Raw genomic sequence first — 23,644 nt, forward strand, 5'->3', positions numbered from 1 at the left:
GGCCTGGGACCCACCTCCTCTTAGGTCTAGACCTGGATTTTCCATCTAATAGGTTACACAGCTTCTCTGAACTCCAAGCTGGGAAAATAAAATAAGACAAATATATATTATTATATATGTAACAAAGAGCAGACATTAATCCTCCCAGGCTTTGCCTGCTGTGTAAGTCTGAACCTCTGCAGGAGATACATGTGGCCTCTCTAGTCTCTGATTCCGGGAGCTGATGCAGGGTAGAGAGTGGAATGGAGGTAGGATGAGCTACTTTGTCCCTTACTTCTGTGTGTAAAGAATATATCAGGTGGTTCTACTGGTTCTTTTCTTTACTCTTTTAAATGGACATTCCCCAGGACACCAGTGCCTACGTTTTGGCAAATCGCTATCTCGTGGCTCTTTTTCTTCAGGAGATGTTTTCCTTGCACATCAATGGCATTGACTTAGAGGAGCTGGGTAAAGTTCTCCCACTCACTTCACCCTGTGGTTGTATAAAGTTCAAGATCATGAAGGGGCAGGGGAAGCACTGAGTGGTGCATGTACCAACAATTGGTTTTTCTTGAATTTTCCAATGTTTTAAAAGTCCCTGAATGTTTGTAGTGCATGTTGTTTTGTTTGTTTTGCATTCATTTTTACTGTATAAGAACTCTTTAAAATTGGAGATCTTCAGAGATACAGACAAAGCACACTGACACGAGTGGGTGTGAAATGCCACCATCCACCTTCAATCCTAACCGCGTCGCCTTGGTGAGGATGAACTGGCTGTTAAGAAGAGCTGCAGCCAACCTCTTCGTCTGTCTAAGCCAAACCCCTGGAATACTCTAAAAATTCTCCCTAAACATGGCAGAGACAAATATTCTCACTCTCTTTTTAGAAAAAATGAATGTATTTGGGATAAATATAAATCCCTGGTTATGAGAAACAGAAAATTTCAACTTCAGTAGAAGTGATAAAATGAGAACCAATTATTTTTTTCCTAGTTGAATTATCACATTAATTTCACATGCATTTTACTGTGAGTAGAGTAAGGAGGAGGACGTTTAGCTGGCCAGAGGAAACACAGCTCAGGGACAGAGCCTGGGGATGCGGCGATGTTGGAGGGTGGCTTTATGGACTTGGCATTCTTGCCCTGGGCTTGTGGGTCTAGCTGGGGACCTATGCTCCCTGGAGAGCATGGAATATGGTTGCCTCAAACACAGTTACTAATCCTGGAGCCTTAGAATTTTCATGGCATTTCTGACCCTGTCCATCACTTGCACATTCAAATACTGAAAGCCTGCTTGGACAGGGTGTGGTGGCATCATCCCTTTCTTTCGGTTTAGGGAAAGCAGAATGCCTGTAATCACATGCATACTTGTATATTGGGAACCTTGGACTTCCAAGCAAATTGGTACTTCTTCATACTTCCTTGGGTATTTCTTTGGGTTCCTTGCAGTAACTCTCCACGTCTTCTTTAAGATACATTTAATGATTGTGTGGTTCTTCAGAGTTGCACTATCCTTATTCCCCAGAGAGACAGCTCTGATTTCTAGTGGGCCTGGACCTGGCCAGAAAATGTCACTCTTTTGGCTTTGTGATGTGAATCTTCCTGTCCTTTCCCTATTTTCAATGGATAAAGCCACTGAAAAGCCTCATTCTATTTTTAATTTACCATTCAGTTGAGACTGTGGAAGGAACTGGGGCATCCTGTTCAAAGTAATCTCAGCTAGTCCCCTTTCCTGGGCAAGAGACTTTTCTCTCTGATCTGAGAGGTCCTCAATCCCGTATCTCCCCTCAGATCCTCTCCTGCTAAAGGTCTTCCAGGTCCTCTCCCTTTTGAGCTGGTGATAGATTCTTGTCCTAGTTGTTACTATTCCCAGTCTGAGGGCCAATGCAAACTTATAAGTGCAATTCGAGAGAGACTGTAGTGGGCTGAATAGTGCCCCTCACTCAAATACGTCCATGTTCTAACCACCAGACCCGATGAAGGTGATCTTGTTTAGAAAAAGCGTCTTGTTATATGTAGTTAAGGATCTCAAGATGAAATCACTCTGGATTTAGGGTAAGCCCCTAAATGTAGGGTGCCCACCCTAAATCCATTGACAGTATTCTCATAAGCAGCAGTGACATGGAGCTACATGGAGGAAGGCAATGTGAAGAGGGAGGCAGAGATGAGAGTGGTGCATCTCTAAGCCAAGCAACAGCAAGGACTGCCAGCACTCACCAGAAGCAGGGGGAGAGGCATGGAGGGGATTCTCCCTCAGAACCCTCTCAAGGGACCAACCCTGCTGACACTATTATTTCTGGCCTTCAAAACTGTGTGAGAATAAGTTTCTGTTGTGTAAGTCACTGACTCCGTGAAAATTTGTTGTGGCAGGCCTGAGACACTAATATAGAGACCATCTTGTGGCCATTTAGCCTTCTTCACTCACAGATGAGGGTTCAGGGAGAAACCTCCATAGGCTGGATTCTAACCAAACTGTTTAGATCACCTCCATGATGATTAATTTTATGTGTCAACTTGACTGGACCACAGAGTGTCCAGATACTTGGTTAAGCAATACTCTGAGAGTTTCTTTGAGGGTTCTTTTGTTCTTTTAGTTTAACATTTAAATTGATAGGCTGGGTAAATCAGATTGGCCTCCCAATGTGAGAAGGCTCATCTAATCAGTTAAAGTTCTGAACACAACAAAAAGGCTGACCCTCTTTCAAATAAAGGGGAATTGTTCCTGTCTGACCACCTTCAAGCTGGGGCATTGTATTCCTTCTGCTTTCAGACTTCAGCCAAAACATCAGATCTTCCTGGGTCTTGAGACAGCTGGTTTTCGGACTGTAACTACACCATCATCTCTCATGGTTCGCAGACCCTCAAACTTGGACTGAAATTCACATCATCAGCTCTTCTGGCCTCCAGCTTTCTGACAGCAGATATTGGTACTGGATAGACTCCATAGTGGTAAGAATCAATTTCTTATTATAAGTCTTTTCATTTGTCTATGTATCTAGGCATCTATCTGTGTATCTATCTATCTACCTGCGTCTCTGTATCTATGTCTATGCATCCTCTTGGTTCTCTTTCTCTGTAAAACCCTGACTGATACAACCTCTTTTCCCTAGATTGTTTGAGGGTTTACCTGAAGAAGCGTCACAGCCTCAGTTATTGTGTCAGCTCTTGAAATATGAATAACTGAGTCAGGAAAAGTGGGATGGGGAAGAGGCCTGGCTCACCTTAAACAGTGTTTTAGATTCAAGGACCTCACACAATGGACACCACCTCTTGTGTATCCAATAGTGTACTCTGTGAGCTTCTAGAAACTGTTGAGGACACAAATTAAGATAAGAAAGCTCCGGAGAAGCATTCCCATGATATTCTTGATTGAATGAGGGTATTTATGGTGGCTGGATGGATGTGAGCCTTCCCAGGTGGCACGATTTAGACCGGGCATCAGCACTCAAAGGGTGCATGACCACAGGGACTGTAGCCTAATTGGTCTGCCCCATGTTCTTCCCCAAGTAAGTGTTTTGGGTTGGAAACTATTCAAAAGTTTTTAGTAACCTCTTGTTCAGGTTTTTCCTTGGGAACCTTGAGAAGTTGTTTTGTGAGTGTCTCATGGAATTTACTTATTATCTCCTTCTCAAAGTCAGCCCAAAGACCCTTCATTAGGCTCCTCTTGAAATCCTGCAGGAGGCCCCTGTCCAGGTCTTTTTCTGGCTTGAACCTTGCTGAGTCCCTCACATGAAAGTATGGTTGTGGGGAGACAGTCCAGTGAAACTCTAGAAACTATTGGAGGGGGCGGGTAGGTGGGCAGTGTCAATTTTGATGAAAGAGGTTGTAATCCTAAGAGCGTGGGGTGAGGTGAGGAGGTAAGACCCCCCCAAAAAAGTAGGGTGTGACTGGGCAAATAGGGTCCAGTATTGGAGTGTGCTCTGTGGGTGGAAAAGAAAAGACAGTGATGTGGTCAAAGATGCTACATGGACACTACAGGATTCAGTTTTATACCAGAGTCTGGTGGAAGAAAGACACCCAGTGGTGATAGTGAAACAAAGGGAAATGAGAAAATGGGAAGGCCCAGTGGGAGGGTAGAGGCCAGAGGAAGGCAGGCAGAGTGAATGATGTTAACTGATCCCAAAGGTGATGAGAAATCACAGCACCTTTCCCTGCCTCCTCACAGAAGAACAGAGCATCTGCTTCTGTGGTTGGTCTATTATACCCTACAGAGCACAAATCTTGCTGTATCTGCTCCAGAAAACTACACCAAAACAAACAAGAAAAGAAAGGGAATAGACAGTAAAAAGCTTGCACGTGTAAGAGTCAGGAGGCACAAAGTGGATGGAGAAGGAAAATGGGGACAGGAGGGCCTGGTAGGCCTGGCAAGGGTTACTACCCTACCATCCTGGACTTCGTGAAATTCCTGTGATCCCTCACCCCACAGCTGGTGTGCACATTCCCTTCCCTCTGGGTTCTCCTTCTCACATCAGCCCCAGACTGCACTGGGACCCTCTAATTCCATGGGACAGGCTAGAGAGATATCTGGGATAATGGAAGAGATTAATCATCTTTTCCAAAGAGAAAGGTGGTTTTGTGCTACCTTAGCCTTTTGCAAATATGCTATTTAAATAGAGAAAGTAGCTCATATTGCATCAGGTGAAGGTAGGAGCAAAGACACTCCATAGATTTGTACAATGCTTCATTGTGAAGATTTAAGTGTAGGCCCTGAGAACTCCAGGAATTTAACATCCAAGCGTTAATGACAATAATAGTTAGGCTCACATAGGTATAGTGCTGTGTCATTTAAAAAGGGCTTTCATATGCATTATCCTATGTGATCACCACAGCTCAATGAGATTTGCAGGCAGGGTGCGCTCTCAAAGGAGGAGTCTAAAACTTAGGGAAATTAACACTTTGTTCAAAGGGTTTGACCTGGAAATTTTCTTTCCAAACTTAGCCAGTATCCTTTCCAATATATCTTACATAAATATTTAGTAGGAAAGACCCACTGCCCTGCTCTATAGCTATTTATTTCTCATGGAGGGGCAGAGCATTAATTGGAGAAGTTTCCTAAGTTCTGATATTCTTCCTTTGTGCCTTTTCTCTGAGGGCTCTATTTTTCTCTAGAAACTAACATCCTCAGCAATTGTGGACCTGGGACCTCATGAAATAAAGGAGATTAAGGTTAAACCTGGGAGGGTTGGCATTGAATAGCAGAACCTTATTTTTTAAAGCTATGACTTTGTTCTTCTTTCTGTCTCTGCATTCATGCTGAAAGCAAAAAATATCAGAGGGTGCAACCCATTTCTCACTCTCCTCTTTCTAAGCAAGCAGCAGACATTCGTTATAAATGAATAATGTGACTTCCCAAGTTGATTTAAGATCTCTATTCTTTCCTTTTTATAGTGGATACAAATAATTTTTACTAATCCTTTTCTGAAAAACTCAAGTAATGATAGTTTTTCTGCATATGGCCTTCAATTGATATTTCAGTCAGTAGTCCTCTGCTGAACCACAAGGACATAGAACGTAGAGTCTTCAGGGTTATATATGCTCTTTTCCATAGGATTCTGCTCCCTGAGGACAGACTAAGCTGTAGCTGATAGAAGGTTTTTAAAAGCTCAGTGTTTCCCTTTAGGGCTCGTTAAACACATGCTCTGAATGAAGAGAACCCCCAAACAGGCTTTATGTGAACAACAACACTGTTTATTCACCTGGGTGCAGGTGGGATGAGTCCAAAAAGAGAGTCAATGCAAGGCAGTGGGATAGGAGTTGGTTTTATAGGTTTGGGGTAGGCAGTGGAAAGTTGCAGAAGTTACAGTTTAGGGCTGTTTTTGCAAACTGCAAGGGGGTTGTAGGGCCTGGTTTCATGAGGTTGACCAAGGTCAGTTACAAACTCCAATGGCCTTATCAATTGAGGCAGGAATAAGCAACAACAGAAGAATGTCTCAAGTTAATTAGGAGCTGCAGCAGTTGATCATTCTCCCCCTTTTCATGGTCTTCCAGTTACTTCAGATTTTCTAATTCTAGGAGTCCATCCAGAGGTGTGCATGCAGGTCATGAGTGTCACCATGGCTCAACTTAGGGTATGGCCTATGGTGCAGCCAAAGAACCTTGCATTCCTATCTTTTTATATTAGTTAGATAAAGGAAAAAGTAATGAAGAGTGGAGGCCAGGGGACTCTTAGGATGGCCAGCACAGAGGGGTCATGGGGTGATGTTTCTCAGGGCTTCTTCGAGTGGAATTGTGGGTAGTGTGGAAACCTAAAAAACAGGAAAGAATTTAGACTGCTGGGAGATCTCGGGGCAAGGGGTGATAGTGTGGGTTTACATAAAAACAACATTCTCCATTTAGGAGTAGGCGAAGACCTCCTTTTCCAGCAATCAGTAAATCAAGACCTCTGCAGTTTTGGAGGACAACTGCAGCTAGGGAATTTACTTGAGCTTGAAGAAGGGATAGTGATTGAGTTAATTCTGCAATGCTAGCAGAGAAATCATTAGAGAAGGCGACAATTGAAGTGGTAAGGCCTGCTATGCCTGTGCTGAGTACAGTAGTAATTCCTAATCCTACAATTAAGGGCATCAATGGAATGACTTGCTTGTGTCATGTCATCAAGGACCCCAAGGGGAACACAGAGGCTTCTGTCTTCATTGGCAAACTGACTTTTGGGAGTAAGAAAAACTGGGAAACAAGTTCTTGTCCAGTTGGTAGGAGGGCAGATACGAGAACACAGAGGGAAAAAAGACCTTGGTTTAGACAGAACTGGAAGTGGAAACTGAAAAGGTGAGAAAGTGTTCTGAGAGGGCTGGGGCTTTGGACCCAAATGCCAAGGGAACCAGCAAGGGCTGTGGCTGTTAATGGTTGTAGTGGGGTCTGATAGGTAACTGTATGGAGGGAGAGCTTTTGTTTTCATTGTGTATGAACAAGCATGTGGTACCTGTAAGTAACCACTAACTTTCATTAACAAGATTGGGCCTGAGCAGACAGGAAGAGGGGTCCAGAGGAGAGCCTGAGGATCCAGGGAAGGGTAGTCAAGGATAGAGTGAGAGACAGGGTCAATGCCTGCCTAGGCAAAACCTGCTATTGACGTTTTTAAGGCTGCTAGTAATAAGGGAGGGCTTTTCTGTAATGCACAGTTCGTATGCTCCTATTTTTTGGTTAACGTGGGTAGCAGGGCTCTTGACGTGAAGTGTAAAGAAACACAAAGAGGGCGGGAGATTTCCTAAGGGGATTCCAGTGGGTTATTGTCAGGAAATGCTTAAGGGAGCAGCGATAGGAATAGTTGTTTCTGTGGTTAGCGGTCCAAGAACGGGGGGTGTTGAGTTGACATGGGGGAAGGATTACGTAGGTAGGTGTGTAGAAGAGCAGCTTCCTGTTGAAATGAGATATCTGGGGTGTCTGTTGACTCTAGGAGGTAGAGGAGCTCTTCTGGGGGATATGGGGGGTATTGAAGGAAGTCTGGCGGTGTAGAGAAACAGGAGAGTTTGTCCAGTCAGTCAGTAGGGCAGGAATGGCTGGATAGTGAGATGAGGAGAGAGAAATGCATAGCCAGCAATACCTGGCTAAAGAAAGCTTTGAGTTGGCTAGGAAAGAGTGGGTTAGATTTGTAGTATGTTGGAGGTAATCAGGGAGAGGTAGGGGGTAGCAGGAGAACACGAGCAAGATTAAGAGTATAAAAGAAAAGAAGAGGACTTCATCGGGGTGGAAGAACAAGAGAGTTCCTTGCCAAGGAAGATCATTTAACCACTCTAAAAGAAAGTCAAGGGTGGCAGCCTTGGGATAAAACCATGAAATGTCAGCCATAATCACCTGAAGGAAAAGCATAAACCAGCAGTGTAAAGAAAAACAGAGCATTTAAGTTTCTCCGGAAATTCGAGTGAGCTTTAGAGATGTTGGGGAGAGTACTTGCGACTTCCAAGAGAAAGTGGAGGAGTCAGGCTGTCTGTCTGAAGGGAACAGCTTCACCTGGAGTGATGAACCCACTGGAAAGGGTCTTGCAGGTGGAGAGTGGCTGGGTGCTGTAGACAGCCAGAAAGAGTCCTGTCCGCCAAGGTTGTAGAGACTGGGGGACTAGGCTCTTTATCAGGACTGACTGTCCAGCTAGGGTTTCTTCATATGGCTGCATATCTGGAGTAGGTAAGGGAAGGTTAGCAGCCTGGCAAATTTCATGTCTGGCCTGCTGGAGGTAGTCACCAAGAGGAAGGTAATCACCAAGAGGGCTGGAGTCTGGAATAAGGTTGGGCCCAAGCAGGAAGGTACAGACACTTAGGAGTTCAAAGTGGCTGTACCCTGCGGGTTCTCGAGAAGTGGCCCAAATTCTGAGAAGAGCAAGGGGTAGAAGAACTGCCTAGTCTTTCTTAAGTTGGAGGCTGAATTTGGTGAGATGTGTTTTTAAAAGGTCGTTAGTTCTTTCTACTTTTCCTCGGTACTGAGGATGTTATGGGGCCTGGAGATTCCACTGGAGGCCCAAGGCCTGGAAGGCTGCTTGGGTGATCTGGCTAATGAAGGCAGGTCCATTGTCCGACTGTATGGAAGTAGGGAGACCAAAGCAGGGAATTATGTTTGAAGGAAGGGAAGAAATCAGTGTGGTGGCCTTTTCGGACCCTGTGGGAAAGGCCTCCACCCATCCTGTGAACGTGTCAACCCAGACCAGGAGGTATTTGAACTTCCTGTCATGGGGCATATGAGTAAAGCCTATTTGCCAGTCTTGTGCAGGGGTGAACCCTCGAGCCTGATGTGCAGGAAAAGGAGGGTGACTGAGTAGTAGAGTGGCAGATGGAACATTGAGAAGTGATTGCCTTGAGGATGGACTTCCATGATGGAAAGGAAATGAGGGGTTCTAAAAGATGAGCTAGTGGCTTGTACCCTACATGAAAGTGGTCATGAAAGGACAAGAATACAATGAGCTTGTGAGGGAGGAATTTTCCATGATCTAAGAACCACTGGCCTTGAGTAGGAAGTGACTAGTAGGTTAAGGTTTCGGTGGGAGAGTAGGTAGGAGTGACAGATGAGAAGCAGAAATACTGGCCATGAGGGGCAGGTATTGCATCATTAGCTACTTCTTTAGCTGTTTTATCAGCATAAGCATTTCCTTGAGTAAAGGGATCTGATGGTTTTTTGTGTCCCTTGCAGTGAATGACTCCAGCCTTGGCTGGAAGTAAAGAGGCTTTAAGAAGGGTTTTCATCAGGGGGGACATTGATAACGGAGGACCCTTGTATAGTGAGAAATCCTCTTTCTGCCCATGTAACAGCATGGTGATGAAGGATGTTGAAGGCGTATTTAGAATCGGTATAGATATTAACATGCAGTCCTTTTGCAAGTGTGAGAGCACAGGTTAAAGCAATAAGCTTAGCTTGTTGAGAAGTGGTCGAAGGGGGAAGGGGGAAGCGTAGCAGCTTCAGCAATAGATGTGAGACACTATTGCATAACCCGCTTTTGTTGGTGAAGATTGGTTAGGCTTTGAGGAGCTGCCGTCAATAAACCAAGAATGGTCTGGATCCAGAATAGGAAAGACAGAAATATGAGGAAATGGGGAGGATGCCATACGGATTAGGGAGATACAGTCACAGGGTTCAGGGTTTGTGTCAGGTATTAAGTGAGAGGCCAGGTTGAAGTCTGGACCGGGGGCAATGGTAACTGTGGGGGTTTCAATGAATAATGAGTAGAGTTGGACGAGGTGGGGGACAGAAAGTATGTGTACCAAGTATGAGGAAGAAATTAGATTTTGAAAGTTATGAAACCGGTAGAGGGTAAGCTGAGCATAGCCTGTAATTTTAAAGGTTTCCAGAAGTAAAACAGCAGCAGCTGCCATGGCATGCAGACACGCTGGCCAGCCCAGGACTGTAAGATCAAGTTGTTTAGGCAAAAAGGCTATGGGTCATGGGCCTGGTTCTTGTGTAAGAACTCTGTGCAGCCTTTCACTTCTGCTGTGTGTAAAGAGAAGGGTTGGAAGGAGTTGGGAAGAGCCAGTGTGGGAGCTGTTTCTAGGGGTTTTTTTCAGAGAATGAAAGGAAGAATGGGGGAAGGATTTAGGGTCTGTGGGGTCAGCTAAGTCCCCTTTTGAAAGTTTATAGAATGGTTTTGCCAGTAAGGCAAAGCCTGGTATCCAGAGGCTGAAGTATCCTACCATGCCTAGGAAGGAGAGAAGCTGTTGTTTAGTAAAAGGAGTTGGGGCCTGGGCGGTCAACCAGACATGGTCAGCAGGGAGAGCACATGTGTTCTGTTGGAGAATCATGCCAAGCTAGGTAATGGATGGGGAAGAAAATTGGGCTTTGGAAGGGGTTACGTGAGTATAGATGCTGAAGAAGCAGGAGGGTATCTTGCTGGGAAGATTCATAAGAGGAATTGCAAAGAAGGTCATCCATGTATTGAATAAGATTAGAAGCAGAGGAAAGAAGGAAAATAGATCATGAGAAAGGGCTTGACTAAAGGAGTGAGGGCCATCTCTGAAGCTTTGGGGCAGAATGGTCCAGGTGAGTTGCCGAGACTGGTGGGTGTCGGGGTCAGTCCAGATGAAGGTGAAAAGAGGTGAAGAGGAGGGGTGTAAAGAGATGGTGAAAAAATCATCTTTGAGACCAAGAATGGAATAATGTGTTGTAGAAGGGGGTATTGGGAACAGGAGGGTATAAGGGTGGGGTACAACAAGATGGATAGGAAGTACACTCAGATTGATGAGGTGAAGGTCTTGGACTACCCTACAGGATTTGTCTGGTTTCTGGACAGGTAGAATAGGGAGTTGTAAGGAGAATTTGTAGGCTGTAAAAGGCCATGTTGTAAATAGATGGGCAATAACAGGCTTTAGGCCTTTTAAAGCCTGTTGTTTTTGCCTAAACAATTTGATCTTACAGTCCTGGGCTGGCCATGAGATGTGGCTGTAGTCCAGGAATAGTCAGAGAGCCAAATAATTTAGTTAAAATGTCTCGGCCTAGTAGGGGAACTGGACAGGTAGGAATAACTAAGAAGGAGTGTGCAAAAGAATGCTGTCCAAATTGGCACCAGAGTTGGGGAGTTTTAAGGGCTTTAGAGGCTTGGCTGTCAATACCCACAACAGTTATGGGGGCAAGGGAAACAGGCCCTTGAAAAGAAGGCAATGTGGAGTGGGTAGCCCCCATATCAATCAAGAAAGGGATGGACTTACCCTCCTCTGTAAGAGCTAACTGAAGCTCAGCATCCGTGATGGTCCAGGGGGCTTCCGGAGCAGGCTGGCAGTGTCACTCTTCAGTTTCTAAGCCAAGAAATTCTGGAAAGGAGTCAGCTGGAGAATATTGGGTTTGAACTCCAGGAGCACTGGAAGGGGCTGTAATATGAGTCTGTTCACATATTACAGACAGGACATGGCTTAGGGGGGCCTTGGCCTGTGAGCATTTGTTAGCCCAATGTCGAAGCTTTTGGCATGTGAAGCAGGTTGGAGCCCCAGGCTGTGGGCACTCCCTGGCCTGGGAGCTAGTTTTCTGGCATTTGACGCAAGGCTTTGGGGGAGGAGGTCCTGAAGAGAAGCCTGGATGCAGTGGATTTGGCGGTCTGAGACTTCTGCGAGCGGAAGGAGTGGCTGGGCTCCGTCTTACAGTGGAGGCAGCATTTGCAGCCCTGAAGTGCATTGTCGCTTGGCTGCTTCCTCCCCCCTGTTAAACACCTTGAAGGCCAAGTTAACTAAATCCTGTTGTGGAGTTTGAGGGCCTGAGTCTAGTTTTTGAAGTTTTTTCCTAAGGTCTGGGGCAGATTGGGTAATAAAATGCATATTGAGAATAAGGCAACCCTCTGGCCTCTCTGGGTCTAGTGCTGTGAAGCGTCTAAGAGTTTCTGCCAGGCAGGCCATGAATTGGGCAGGATTTTCATGTTTGCCCTGGATTATTTCTTTAAGCTTGTCATAATATAGCTTTGTAAGCTGCCCGCTTAGGTCTGTCAACTAAGCAAGAGACCATATATCCACACTTGGTGATGTCAGATGAGCCCACCTTGTATTGCCATTGGGGTTCTTCCCTAGGTACTGCCCTGACGCGCTCTTGGAGGGCTGGCTCATGGTGTCTGGGGGTATCAGCATAAGACTGATCCAGAGTATAAACCCTCTGGAGAAAGAGTAGGGGTTAGAATGATATTTAAATAATTCCAGGCTAAGTTGTAGGACTGAGTTAGGTATTGGGACTCTTGGATATATTTTTTGGAATCTGATGAGAAGAATCCTAAGCATTGACTAATTTGGGAAGATTGGATAGAGAAAAAGGAACCTGCACCCTGAGTATGCCCTCAGCTCCAGCCACCTCTTAAAGGGGCAGGGGAGGGAGAGCTATTTTTAAGACTAAATTGTGTCCCAGAGCGGGTGTGGGATGGGGAAGTGACAGAGGAGGTATAAGAGGGAGGGGATGGGGCATTGGGAGATTAGGGTCAGATTGGGCCTAATGAGGAGCTGCCTGAGGGGGAAGGGAAAGATCAGAAGAGTCTATTGAGAGTGAGGAATCTGCATTGGCAGTAGGGACAGGGGGAGTGGGTGGGAGGGAAAGAAGGAGAATTTGAGAGGGGTCGTATTGGGAACAGAGGCTGGGAAGGGAGCGAAGTGTGAAAATGCCTGGATGTAGGGAACTTCAGACCATTTGCCCATTTTATGACAAAATTTGTTCAGATCCTGCAGGATAGAAAAATCAAAGGTATCATTTTCTGGCCATTTAGAGCCATTGTCCAGTTTATATTGTGGCCAAATGATATTGCAGAAAAAAAAAAGATGCTTAGGTTCTAGGTCAGGTGATACCTGGAGGGGTTTGAGATTTTTCAGAACACAGGCGAGGGGAGAGAGGAGGGAGAAATGGAGGGCGGGAGATGACCCATAGTTTAAGAAGAGTGGCAGAGACAAGGACAGTGAGTTCACGACCAAGCAGCTTAGCAAGCATCCCAGGTTAAACCTTGCTCTGCACCTGGGGTGGACTGGTCACAGGGGGCATCCCATGTGTTGATCTCTCACCTATGAGTGCGAGCGAGTGTCCACAGCAGATGTCTCTGCAATGATCAGTCACTGAGGCAAGACTGTCTTCCTGGTTCCATGGCCAATGTGGGATTTTTCCAGTCATGAACCTCATGGAAAGTCCTGTTTTTCTGGTCTCTGCTGAAAGGGAGAGAAAATGAAACTGAAAGGAGAAGAAGGTTGACAGGTAGTGAGAAGGGCTAAAGAAGAGAGTTGAGGCAAACCACTTACCTGATCTGAGGATGGCGAGTGGAAGCACGGGCTGGTCTGATGAGCCTAGGTCGTAGGTAGGTCTCTTCACAGAGGGAGCACAAGGAGTAGGGACAGGGGTCTGGTCTCCTGTAGGAGTTCCCACATCCCGGGTTTTGGTACCAAATATTAAATGCAAGCTCTGAATGAAGAGACCCCCAAACAGGCTTTGTGTGAGCAACAAGGCTGCTTATTCACCCAGGTGCTAATGGGCTGAGTCCAAAAAGGGAGTCAGCGGGGAGTGGTGGGATAGGAGCTGGTTTTATAGGTTCGGGGCAGGCAGTGGAAAGTTACAGAAGTTACAGGTTAGGGCAGTTTTTGCAAGATGGGAGGAGGTCATAGAGTCTGGAGTCATGAGGTTGATCAAGGTCAGTTACAAAGTCCAGTTGCCTTATCAATTGAGGTGGGAATAAGGAACCGTAGAAGAATGTCTTAAGCTAATTAGGCACTGCAGGGGTTGATCATTCTTCTCCTTTTCATGGCCTTCCAGTTACTTCAGATTTTCTAATTCTGGGAGGCCATCCAGAGGTGTACCTGTGGGTCATGAGGGTGGCCATGGCTTGACTTAGGTTGTGGCCTATGATGCAGCCAGTTCAAAGAGCTTTGCAGGCCTCAGCCCTAAAACAAGGGATGGGCTTGACCCAAAGACACATGAGATGTAAAGGTGGCTATGAGTGTTGAGGGCCCCCTCTCTTGGAGTAAGCCAGCCAGTAGCCCCAGAGTCACAATATTTGAGATTTTACCTTGGAGTTCTCTACCACACCCAGGTTGGGGGTGTGTCTGTGAGATTTGACAGAAGCCTTAGTTTCTGTCTGTAGTCAGCCTGTTGCCCTAGACTGCGGATCTTCTAATCTTCCCTGAGAGTTCCCATTTCTTATGTCTCTCTGCTCTAATAGAAGTGTGCAGAAAAGGAACTGTGAGTGTAGGCATGTTCAGAAACATGGGAAAAGAAAAATAACAAGGGTCTCATTTTTCAGCAGGATCCAGGGTTTCCTGGCTTATTTGATGTCTCTGATTTTTTCAAATATTGGTAAATATGGATTCCAATGAACGTAATACCATGACACAAAGGAGATACTGACCTTATACAAAAAAAATAAAATATGGAACTCACTAAAGCACAGAAGAAACCAGTCAAGGGTCTTCATCACCTTATGTACACTGCTACCTCTGGCAGCTGAGCACAGAGACTGTAAGCTCCAGTGTGGAGTTCCAGACCAGCAACCCAGAACTAGAGAAGTCATACAGAATTATGGAGCACAAGGGAAGAAACAGTGGACCATGCACCAACAGCCCGTCCACACCCACAGGGCCAAGGAGATCTCACTGCTGCACCTGGCCTCTAGATCCTTCTACTCTTAGCCAGGCCTTCCTATTTTCCACCTGTAAGTTTTCTATACATCCATATTCAAATCCTAGCTTGGTGTCTACCCTGGATTGGTCACTTCATCTCAGAGCTTTGCTTTCTTCCTTTATATAGTGGGATTGATAGTAATATGCTTGCATGCAGTTGAAGGGTAGCTTAAATAAGGTGATAGATAATGTCCTTTATAGATGAAACCTAAAAGGCCATAAACACATTTTGGGGGATTCTCTTTTCTATACTCTCTTTTTGCTAAACTGTTTTATCCTTGATACTGATCTAGAGTAAATACTGATGAAGCTTCCTTCCTTGCAAGAGAGAAATGTAAGAAACACTGTATTTTCTTATAATGTTTTCTTAGTGCTTGCTGCTTTCAATGATCTTGCATGATTAGCCACATGTGGTTACTATAACATTGTCAACATATAAAAAAAAGCCCTGAGGTTAAATCAGATCCCATTTTTCAATTTTGGCTTTGGCTGTCATTGCTTTTGGTGTTTTAGTCATGAAGTCCTTGCCCATGCCTATGTCTGAATGGTATTGCCTATGTTTTCTTCTAAGGTTTTAAGGTGTTTGTTTGGTCTTATGTTTAAATCTTTCATCCATCTGGAGTTAATTTTTATATAAGGTGTAAGGAAGGGATCCAGTTTCAGCTTTCTGCATATGGCTTGCCAGTTTTCCCAACACCATTTATTAAATAGATAATACTTTCCCCATTGCTTGTTTTTGTCAGGTTTGTCAAAGATCAGATGGTTGTAGATGTGTGGCATTACTTCTGAGGCCTCTGTTTTGTTCCATTATTCTATATCTCTGTTTCAGTACCAGTACCATGCTGTTTTGATTAATGTAGCCTTGTAATATAGTTTGAAGTCATGTAGCATGATGCCTCCAGCTTTGTTTTCTTTGCTTAGGATTGTCTTGGCTATGCATGTTCTTTTCTGGTTGTGTATGAAATTTAAGGTGGCTTTTCCCCAATTCGGTGAAGAAAGTCAATAGTAGCTTGATGGGGATGGCATTGAATCTATAAATTACTTTAGGCAGTATGGCCATTTTCATGATATTAATGCTGCCTAACACTGAGCATGGAAGGTTTTTCCATCTTTTTGTGTCCTCTTATTTCCTTGAGCAGTGTTTTTTAGTTCTCCTTGAGAAAGAACTACAAGGACCTTGAAGAGGTCCTTCACATACCATGTTAGTTGTATTCCTGAGTATTTTATCCTCTTTGTAGCAATTGTGAATGGGAGCTCACTCATGATTTGGCTCTCTGTTTGTCTGTTATTGGTATATAGGAATGCCTGTGTTTTTGCACATTGATTTTGTATCCCGAGTCTTTGCTGAAGTTGCTTATCAGCTTAAGGAGATTTTGAGCTGAGACAATGGGGTCTTCTAAAGGGTGACAACTTAACTTCCTCTTTTCCTAACTAAATATCCTTTATTTCTTTTTATTGCCTGATTGCCCTGGCCAGAACTTCCAATACTATGTTGAATAGGAGTGGTGAGAGAGGGCATCTTTGCCTTCTCCCAGTTTTCAAAGGGAATGCTTCCAGTTTTTGCCCATTTAGTATGATATTGGCTGTGGGTCTCTCATAAATAGCTCTTATTATTTTTGAGATATGTTTCATTGGTACCTAGTTTATTGAGAGTTTTTAGCATAAATAGCTGTTGAATTTTACTGATAACCTTCTCTGCATCTGTTGAGATGATCATGTGGTTTTGTCTTTGGTTCTGCTTGTGTGATGGACTACATTTACAGATTTGCATATCTTGACCCAGCCTTGCATCCCAGGGATAAAGACAAAGTGATCTGATGGATAAGCTTTTTGATGTGCTGTTGAATTCTGTTTGCCAGTATTTTATTGAGGATTTTTGCATCAATATTCATCATGGATACTGGCCTGAAATTTTCTTTTTTAGTTGTGTCTCTATTAGGTTTTGGTATCAGGGTAATGTTGATCTCATAAAATGAGTTAGGGAGGATTCCCTCTATTTCTATTGTTTGGAATAGTTTCAGAAAACATGGTACCTCTGATAGAATTCGGCTGTGAACCCATCTGGTCCTGTACATTGTTTGGCTGATAGGCTATTAATTGCTTCCTCAACTTCAGACCTTGGTGTTGGCCTATTCAGGGATTCAATTTCTTCCTGGTTTTCTCGGGAGGGTGTAAGTGTCCAGGAATCTATCCATTTCTTCTAGATTTACTAGTTTATTTGCATAGAGGTGTTTGTAGTATTCTCTGATGGTAATTGGTATTTTTGTGGTATCAGCGGGGTATACTGTTTATCATTTTTTATTGCATCTATGTAATTCTTCTCTCTTAATAGTCTGGCTATTACAAGCTCCCGTTGAACTTTTAAAAAAAAAAAAAAAAAAAAACCAGCTCCTGGATTCATTGATTTCTTTTTTTTGAAGGCTTTTTTTGTGTCTCTATCTCCTTCAGTTCTCTGATCTTAGTTATTTCTTGCCTTCTGCTATCTTTTGAATTTGTTTGATTTTGCTCATGTAATTATTTTAATCATGATGTTAGGGTGTCACTATTAGATCTTTCTTCATTTCTCTTTTGGGCATTTAGTTCTATACATTTCCTTCAAGACACTGCCTTAAATGTGTCCCAGTAATTCTGGTACATTGTGTCTTTGTTTTCACTGATTTCAAAGAATATCTTTATGTCTACCTTGATTTTATTAATCATCCAGTAGTCATTCAGGAGCAGATAGTTCAGTTTCCATGTAGTTGTGCAGTTTTGAGTGAATTTCTTAATCCTGAGTTCTAATTTGGTTGCATTGTGGTCTGAGAGGCTGTTTGTTATGAAGTTCGTTTTTTGCATTTGCTGAGAAACGTTTTACTTCCAATTATGTGGTCAATTTAAAATAAGTATCATGTGGTGCTGAGAAGAATGTATATTCTGTGGATTTGGGTTGGAGGGTTCTGTAGATGTCAATTAGGTCCACTTGGTCCAGATCTGAGTTCAAGTCCTAGAAATCCTTGTTAATTTTTTTGTCTTGCTGATCTGTCTAATATAGACAGTGGGTGTTAAAGTCTCCCACTATTATTTGTGGAAGTCTAAGTCTCCTGTAGGTCGTTAAGAACTTGCTTTATGTATCTGGGTGCATGTATATTTAGTATAGTTAGCTCTTCTTGTTGCATTGATCTCTTTACCATTATGTAATGCCCTTCTTTGTTTCTTTTGATCTTGATTGGTTTAAATCTGTTTTATCAGAGACTAGGATTGCCACCCCTGCTTTTTTTAATTTGCTCTCCATTTGCTTGGCAAATCTTTCTCCATCCCTTTATTTTGAGCCTATGTATGTCCTTGCACATGAGATGTTTCTCCTTAATACGGCACACTTATGGGTCTTGACTCTTTATCCAATTTACCAGTCTGTGTCTTTTGATTGGGGCATTTACCCCTTTACATTTAAGGTTACTATTCTTATGTGTGAATTTGATCCTGCCATTTTGATACTAAGCTGGTTGTTTTGCCTGTTAATTGATGGAGTTTCTTCATAGTGTCGATGATCTTTTACAATTTGGTATGTTTTCTGCAGTAATTGGTACTGGTTGTTCCTTTCCATATTTAGTGCTTCCTTCAGGAGCTCCTATAAGGCAGGCCTGGTGGTGACAAAATCTCTTAGCAGTTACTTGTTCATAAAGTATTTTATTTCTCCTTTGCTTATGAAGCTTAGTTTGACTGGATGTGAAATTCTGGGTTGAAAATTCTTTAAGGATATTGAATATTGGCCCTCACTCTCCTCGCTAGTAGGGTTTCTGCCAAAAGATCTGCTGTGAATCTGGTGGTCTTCCCTTTGTGGGTAAACTGACCTTTCCTCTGGCTGCCCTTAGGATTTTTTCCTTCATTTCAACCCTGGTCTATCTGACAATTAGGTGTGTTGGGGTTGCTCTTCTTGAGGAGTATCTTTGTGGTGTTCTCTGTATTTCCTAAATTTGAATCTTGGCCTGCCTTGCTAGGTTGGGGAAGTACTCCTGAATAATATCATGAAGAGTGTTTTCCAACTTGGTTTCATTCTCCCCATCACCTTAGGTACACTGATCAAACACAGATTTGGTATTTTCACATAATTCCATATTTCTTGAAGGATTTGCTAATTTATTTTAATTCTTTTTTCTCTAATCTTGCCTTCTCGCTTTATTTCATTGAGTTGATCTTCAACCTCTGATATCCTTTCTTCTTCTTCATTGATTTGGCTACTGAAGCTTGTGTATGCTTCTCATAGTTCTCATGCTTGTTTTTCAGCTCCTTCAAGTTGTTTGTGTTCTCTGTGCTGGTTATTTTAGTCAGCATTTCATCTAACCTTTTTTCAAAGTTCTTATCCTCCTTGCATTGGGTTAGAACATGTTCCTTTAGCTCAGAGAAGTTTGTTATTACCCACCTTTTGAGGCTGCTTCTGTCAATTCATCAAAGTCATTCTCCATCTAGTTTTGTTCCCTTGCTGGTGAGGAGTTGTGATCCCTTGGAGAAGAGGCGTTCCGGTTTTTGGAGAATTCTGCCTTTTTGTGCTGGTTTCTTTCCAGCTTTATGGATTTAACTACCTTTGGTCTTAGAAATTGGTGACCTTTGGGTGGGGTCTCTAAGTGTATGTCATTTCTGTTGATGTTGAAACTATTTTTTTTTCTGTTTATTAATTTTCCTTCAAACAGTCAGGCCTGTCTGCTGCAGGTCTGCTGTAGTTTTGCTGGAGGTTCATTCCAACCCTGCTTTCATGGGAATCAGCAGTGGGGACTGCAGAACATCAAAGATTGCTGCCTGTTCCTTCCTCTTATAGCTTTGTCCCAGAAGGGTACTCACCAGATGTCAGCCAGAGCTCTCCTGTATGAGATGTCTGTCAGCCCCTGCTGGGAAGTATCAGGGATCCACTTGAGGTGGCAGTCTGTCCCTTATCAGAGCTCACTCTGCTGGGAGATCTGTTGCTCTCTTCAGAGCTGCCAAGAAGGGACATTTAAGTCTGCTAAAGCTGAACCCACAATCATCCCTTTTCCCAGGTGCCCTGTCCCAGGAAGGTGGGGGCTTGATTTATAAGTTTCTGATGGGCTACTGCGTTTTATTCAGAAATGTCCTGCACAGTGAGAAGGGAGTCTAGTGACAGTCTGCCTGCAGAGGTCTTGCTGAGCTGCCGTGGGCTCTGCCCAGTTGCTGTGTAAATTTCCCTGTGACCTTGTTTACACAAGTAAGGTTAAAACTGCTTTCCTAAGTCTCAGCAATGGCAGACGCCTGTCACCCTACTGAGCTTGAACATCCCAGATTGAGCTCAGACTGCTGTGCTGGCTGTGAGAATTTCAAGCCAGTGTATCTTAGCTTGCTGGTCTTCATTTTGAGGGTGGGACCTGCCAAGCAGATAACTTGGCTCCCTGGTTTTGGCCCCTGTTTTCAGGGGAATGAGTGGTTCTGTCTTGCTGGTGTTCCAGCTGCCACTGGGGTATGAGAAGAAGGAAAAAAAAAAAAAAAACGGCTGCAGCTAAAATGGCTGCCCGGTTTTGTGCTGGAAACTCAGGGCACTGATGTTGTAGGCACCAGAGGGAACCTTTTGGTCTGTGGGTTGTGAAGACCGTGGGAAAAGCACAGTATCTGAGCTAGAGTGCCAGACTGTCAGGAAAAGTCCCTAATGGCTTCCCTTGGCTAGGAGAGGGAGTTATCCAGTCCCTGTGCTTCCCTGGTGAGGCGACATCCCAACACCCCACCCTACCTCGGCTTGCACTCCTGGGGCTGCACCCACTGTCTAACCAGTCCCAATGAGACGAACCTGGCACCTCAGTGGGAAATGCAGAGATCTCCCCTCTTCTGTGTCACTATTGCTGAGAAGTGTGCACCGGAGATGTTCCTATCTGGCCATCGTGGCAGAAATCTGTATTTAGGTTCTTATCGATTTAAGTTCTATTAGTCGTATACAGCAATCCCTCACCAACACTTTGATCTTTTATTTAAATTTTTATCTCTTTGGTTATATTTTGAAGTTGGACATTTTTCTAATGCTAATCGGCTAGTTATATTTCTCTATTAACTGCTTATATATATATGCTTTACCCATTTTTTAGTTTAGGGGTTATGATGGATGGTAAAAATAATTATTTGTGTTTCATAATGCTATGGCAAGCTCCTCCAGGAGAATATAGATATTGGAGGTACAATGCATATTACATTTCTTATGGCTATATGAACTACCTAGCTTTTTAATGTGTCAAATTATTATGATCTTTTAATTTTGTGAAAATCACAAAAGGACTAAGTTATGTTTGATTAGGCTTATGTTAGAGAATCTTATTTCACTATATGACTGGCAAAAAATGCTTTAATTCACTGTTTGTTAAGAGTATAAAATACAGGTAATACTAAGTATATGGTAGGGCTAAATGATAGAGATTACACCTCTAAAAGCAGTTTACAGCTTAGACAATATTAGAAAACTTAAGCTATTATTCTCATGTAGCATATTCCTGTTAATTATAAAAAACCCAAATAATGTAGTGAAATTGGGCAATTTAGGGTATACAGAAGATAAAAACAAATGTCCAGATTTTGAAGGGAACATTGGATATACAAGTAATATACACAGTATTTATATAACATGTTACCTTTCCCCCAATTGTAGAGTCATTTTTACTGCAGTCCTCCATGTTGCGTATAAATGTGCATAGCTACACACACACACACAGCATAAATTTATTCAGCAATATCAAGAATCACCTCTCTTTGTTTGGCATAATAAACGACCTTTTGGTTTAAAGGCCAGAGCTTTAAAATCAGACACATCATTTTAAAGCCACGGTAAATATGTAGAAGTGTATAGGCAGCTATACTTATAATTTTGGAAATAATAACAATTTGCACTGATTAGCTCTAAATCTCAGTTATTAATGTGGCCTCACATAAAGAACAAAATGTGTATTTTTTAGTATTGGCACTTGGCTTCTAGAACATATTCATCCAAGCAAAATGCATGCTATTTCAGTATTTCAAGGGAAAAGTTGTTATTAATTATAATCTCAGCTGGAGTGATCTGAAACTCAATTTTATGCAGAAAAAGATGGGATGGTGAATATTGTTCAGCTCAACACATCAGTGGTGTATCTCTACGTGGCTAAAATATATTGGGAAATCCTCCTAGTATATAAATTCTGATCAACTTAAAGACCCTGTAATTAAGTTTGACTCCAAATAAATAAGAAAGATGGGTGACATTTTGAGATTGTAATTTAGACAAGGCTTTGAAATCACTTGGTTTAAAAAGACTATTCCTTTATCAATGCCTTAAAGCAATGTCCTTTTTTTCAATCATAAAAACACAAAAATACTCCTATTGACAATTAGAGTTTCTATGATATCTCTTTCTTTGATGTTTATATTAAATTCTAACTATTAATTTTGTGGTATATTTTCACTTAGAGTGCTCTTGCTTGTGAGTATAAGGAATATTTTTAAATGGTCTGGCTACCAGTAAAGCACTCTTCTTTCTAAAGCATTACTATTGATTCAGATATAACTTCTGGATGGGAAAGCAATTGATATTATAAAATAAGAATATTAAGCCTTAGTCATATTGAATGTTTTAAGATAACTCAATGCTATCATTTCCCAATAAAATATATCAAAGCAATTTAACATGTGATAGGGTATTTAAATTAGTAACTTCTCAAGAGAGAATTTGAGATGAATGAAATCTCCAGGTAGAACTTGTTTTGCTACTGAGGTACTAATGCTTTCAAGAGCTAAGAACCTATAATTAGTGAACTTTGGGTTCACCAAAAAATATACATGAAAATCAGAATTCACAGAAGGAAGAGTGAGAAATTTCTATAATTGGTATATTGAGGTAAATAACCTGTTTAGAAAACCTGAAAAGTAAAGTGTAAAATGGGGAAATAGGAAAAGCAAAGATGGAGAGAAAAGAACCTAGCATACACACATCAACAAGATGATTCAGTGAAGGAACTGAGGGAGGTTGATGATAGAGATCACAAAACATGAATGGTGCTGGCTATTTAGCTATTGTTTTAATGAACATTTATAGAGTGCCAGATGTTTATCAGGGGAGGGGATCTGTGAGTGGGTAAAGTGCACCTCATTTTCTCTTCTCAGAGAATCTCGTTGTCCAGTGAGTAAGATGAATCAATGAATAGCTGAAATACAGAATGATAAGAGTTATGATGGCAATGCATACATATGAATAGAAGTACAGGAAAGAACATCTATCTCAGGCAGGAGATGAAGTGAGTAGGTGAAAGCTGAGATAAATGTTGAAGAGCCAGAAGGATGTGATTAACTGAAGAAGAACAGGAATGATATTTTAGAAAAGTTGGAAAAGTATGGGCAGAGCCAAGATGTGAATGTGTACAGAATCTTATAGGGTCCACAAATATTTCATCATGCTGATAGCACAAAATGGACTCAGACAGTCCCCATCTTACAATGGTTAGACATGATTTTTAAAAAAAACTTTTACAATGGTGCAAAATTAATGTGCATTTCAATAGAAACCATATTTTAAATTTTGTTCTTTTCCTGGGCTAGTAATGTACAGTACTGAAGTATTTTGTGATACTGGGGAGTGACAGTGAGCCACAGGTCCCCACCAGGCACATGATCATGAGGTTAACAACCAGGAGATATACAATACTTTTATAAAACAGGCATTGTGCTAGATGATTTTGTCCAACTGTAAACTATTTTAATGTTCTGAGCATTTTTAAGGTAGGCTGATCTAAGCTACAAAGTTCCATAGGTTAGGTACATTAAATGCATTTTTGAATTAATTACAGTATTTTCAACTTAACAAGGGTTTATTTATCAAGACATAACCCCACCTGTGTTAATCCATTTGCTTTGCTATAACAAAATAATTGAGGTTGGGTGATTTATGAAGGAAAGAGGTTTACCATGGCTCACAGGTATGCAGGCTATACAAGAAGTGTAGTGCTGGCAGCTGTTTCTGGTGAGGGCCTCAGGAAGCTTACAACGATGGCCAAAGACGAGAGAAGTTGGTGTGTCACATGATGAGGGAGGGAGGAATAGAGAGACTGGAGGAAGTGTTGGACTCTTTTTTTTTTTTTTTTTTTTTTTTTTCCCATTTATTTATGCTCTTGTTGCCCAGGCTGGAGTGCAATGGCGC

Source organism: Cebus imitator, unplaced genomic scaffold, assembly GCF_001604975.1.
Source record: "Cebus imitator isolate Cc_AM_T3 unplaced genomic scaffold, Cebus_imitator-1.0 Scaffold275, whole genome shotgun sequence".
Classification (NCBI taxonomy): Eukaryota; Metazoa; Chordata; class Mammalia; order Primates; family Cebidae; genus Cebus; species Cebus imitator.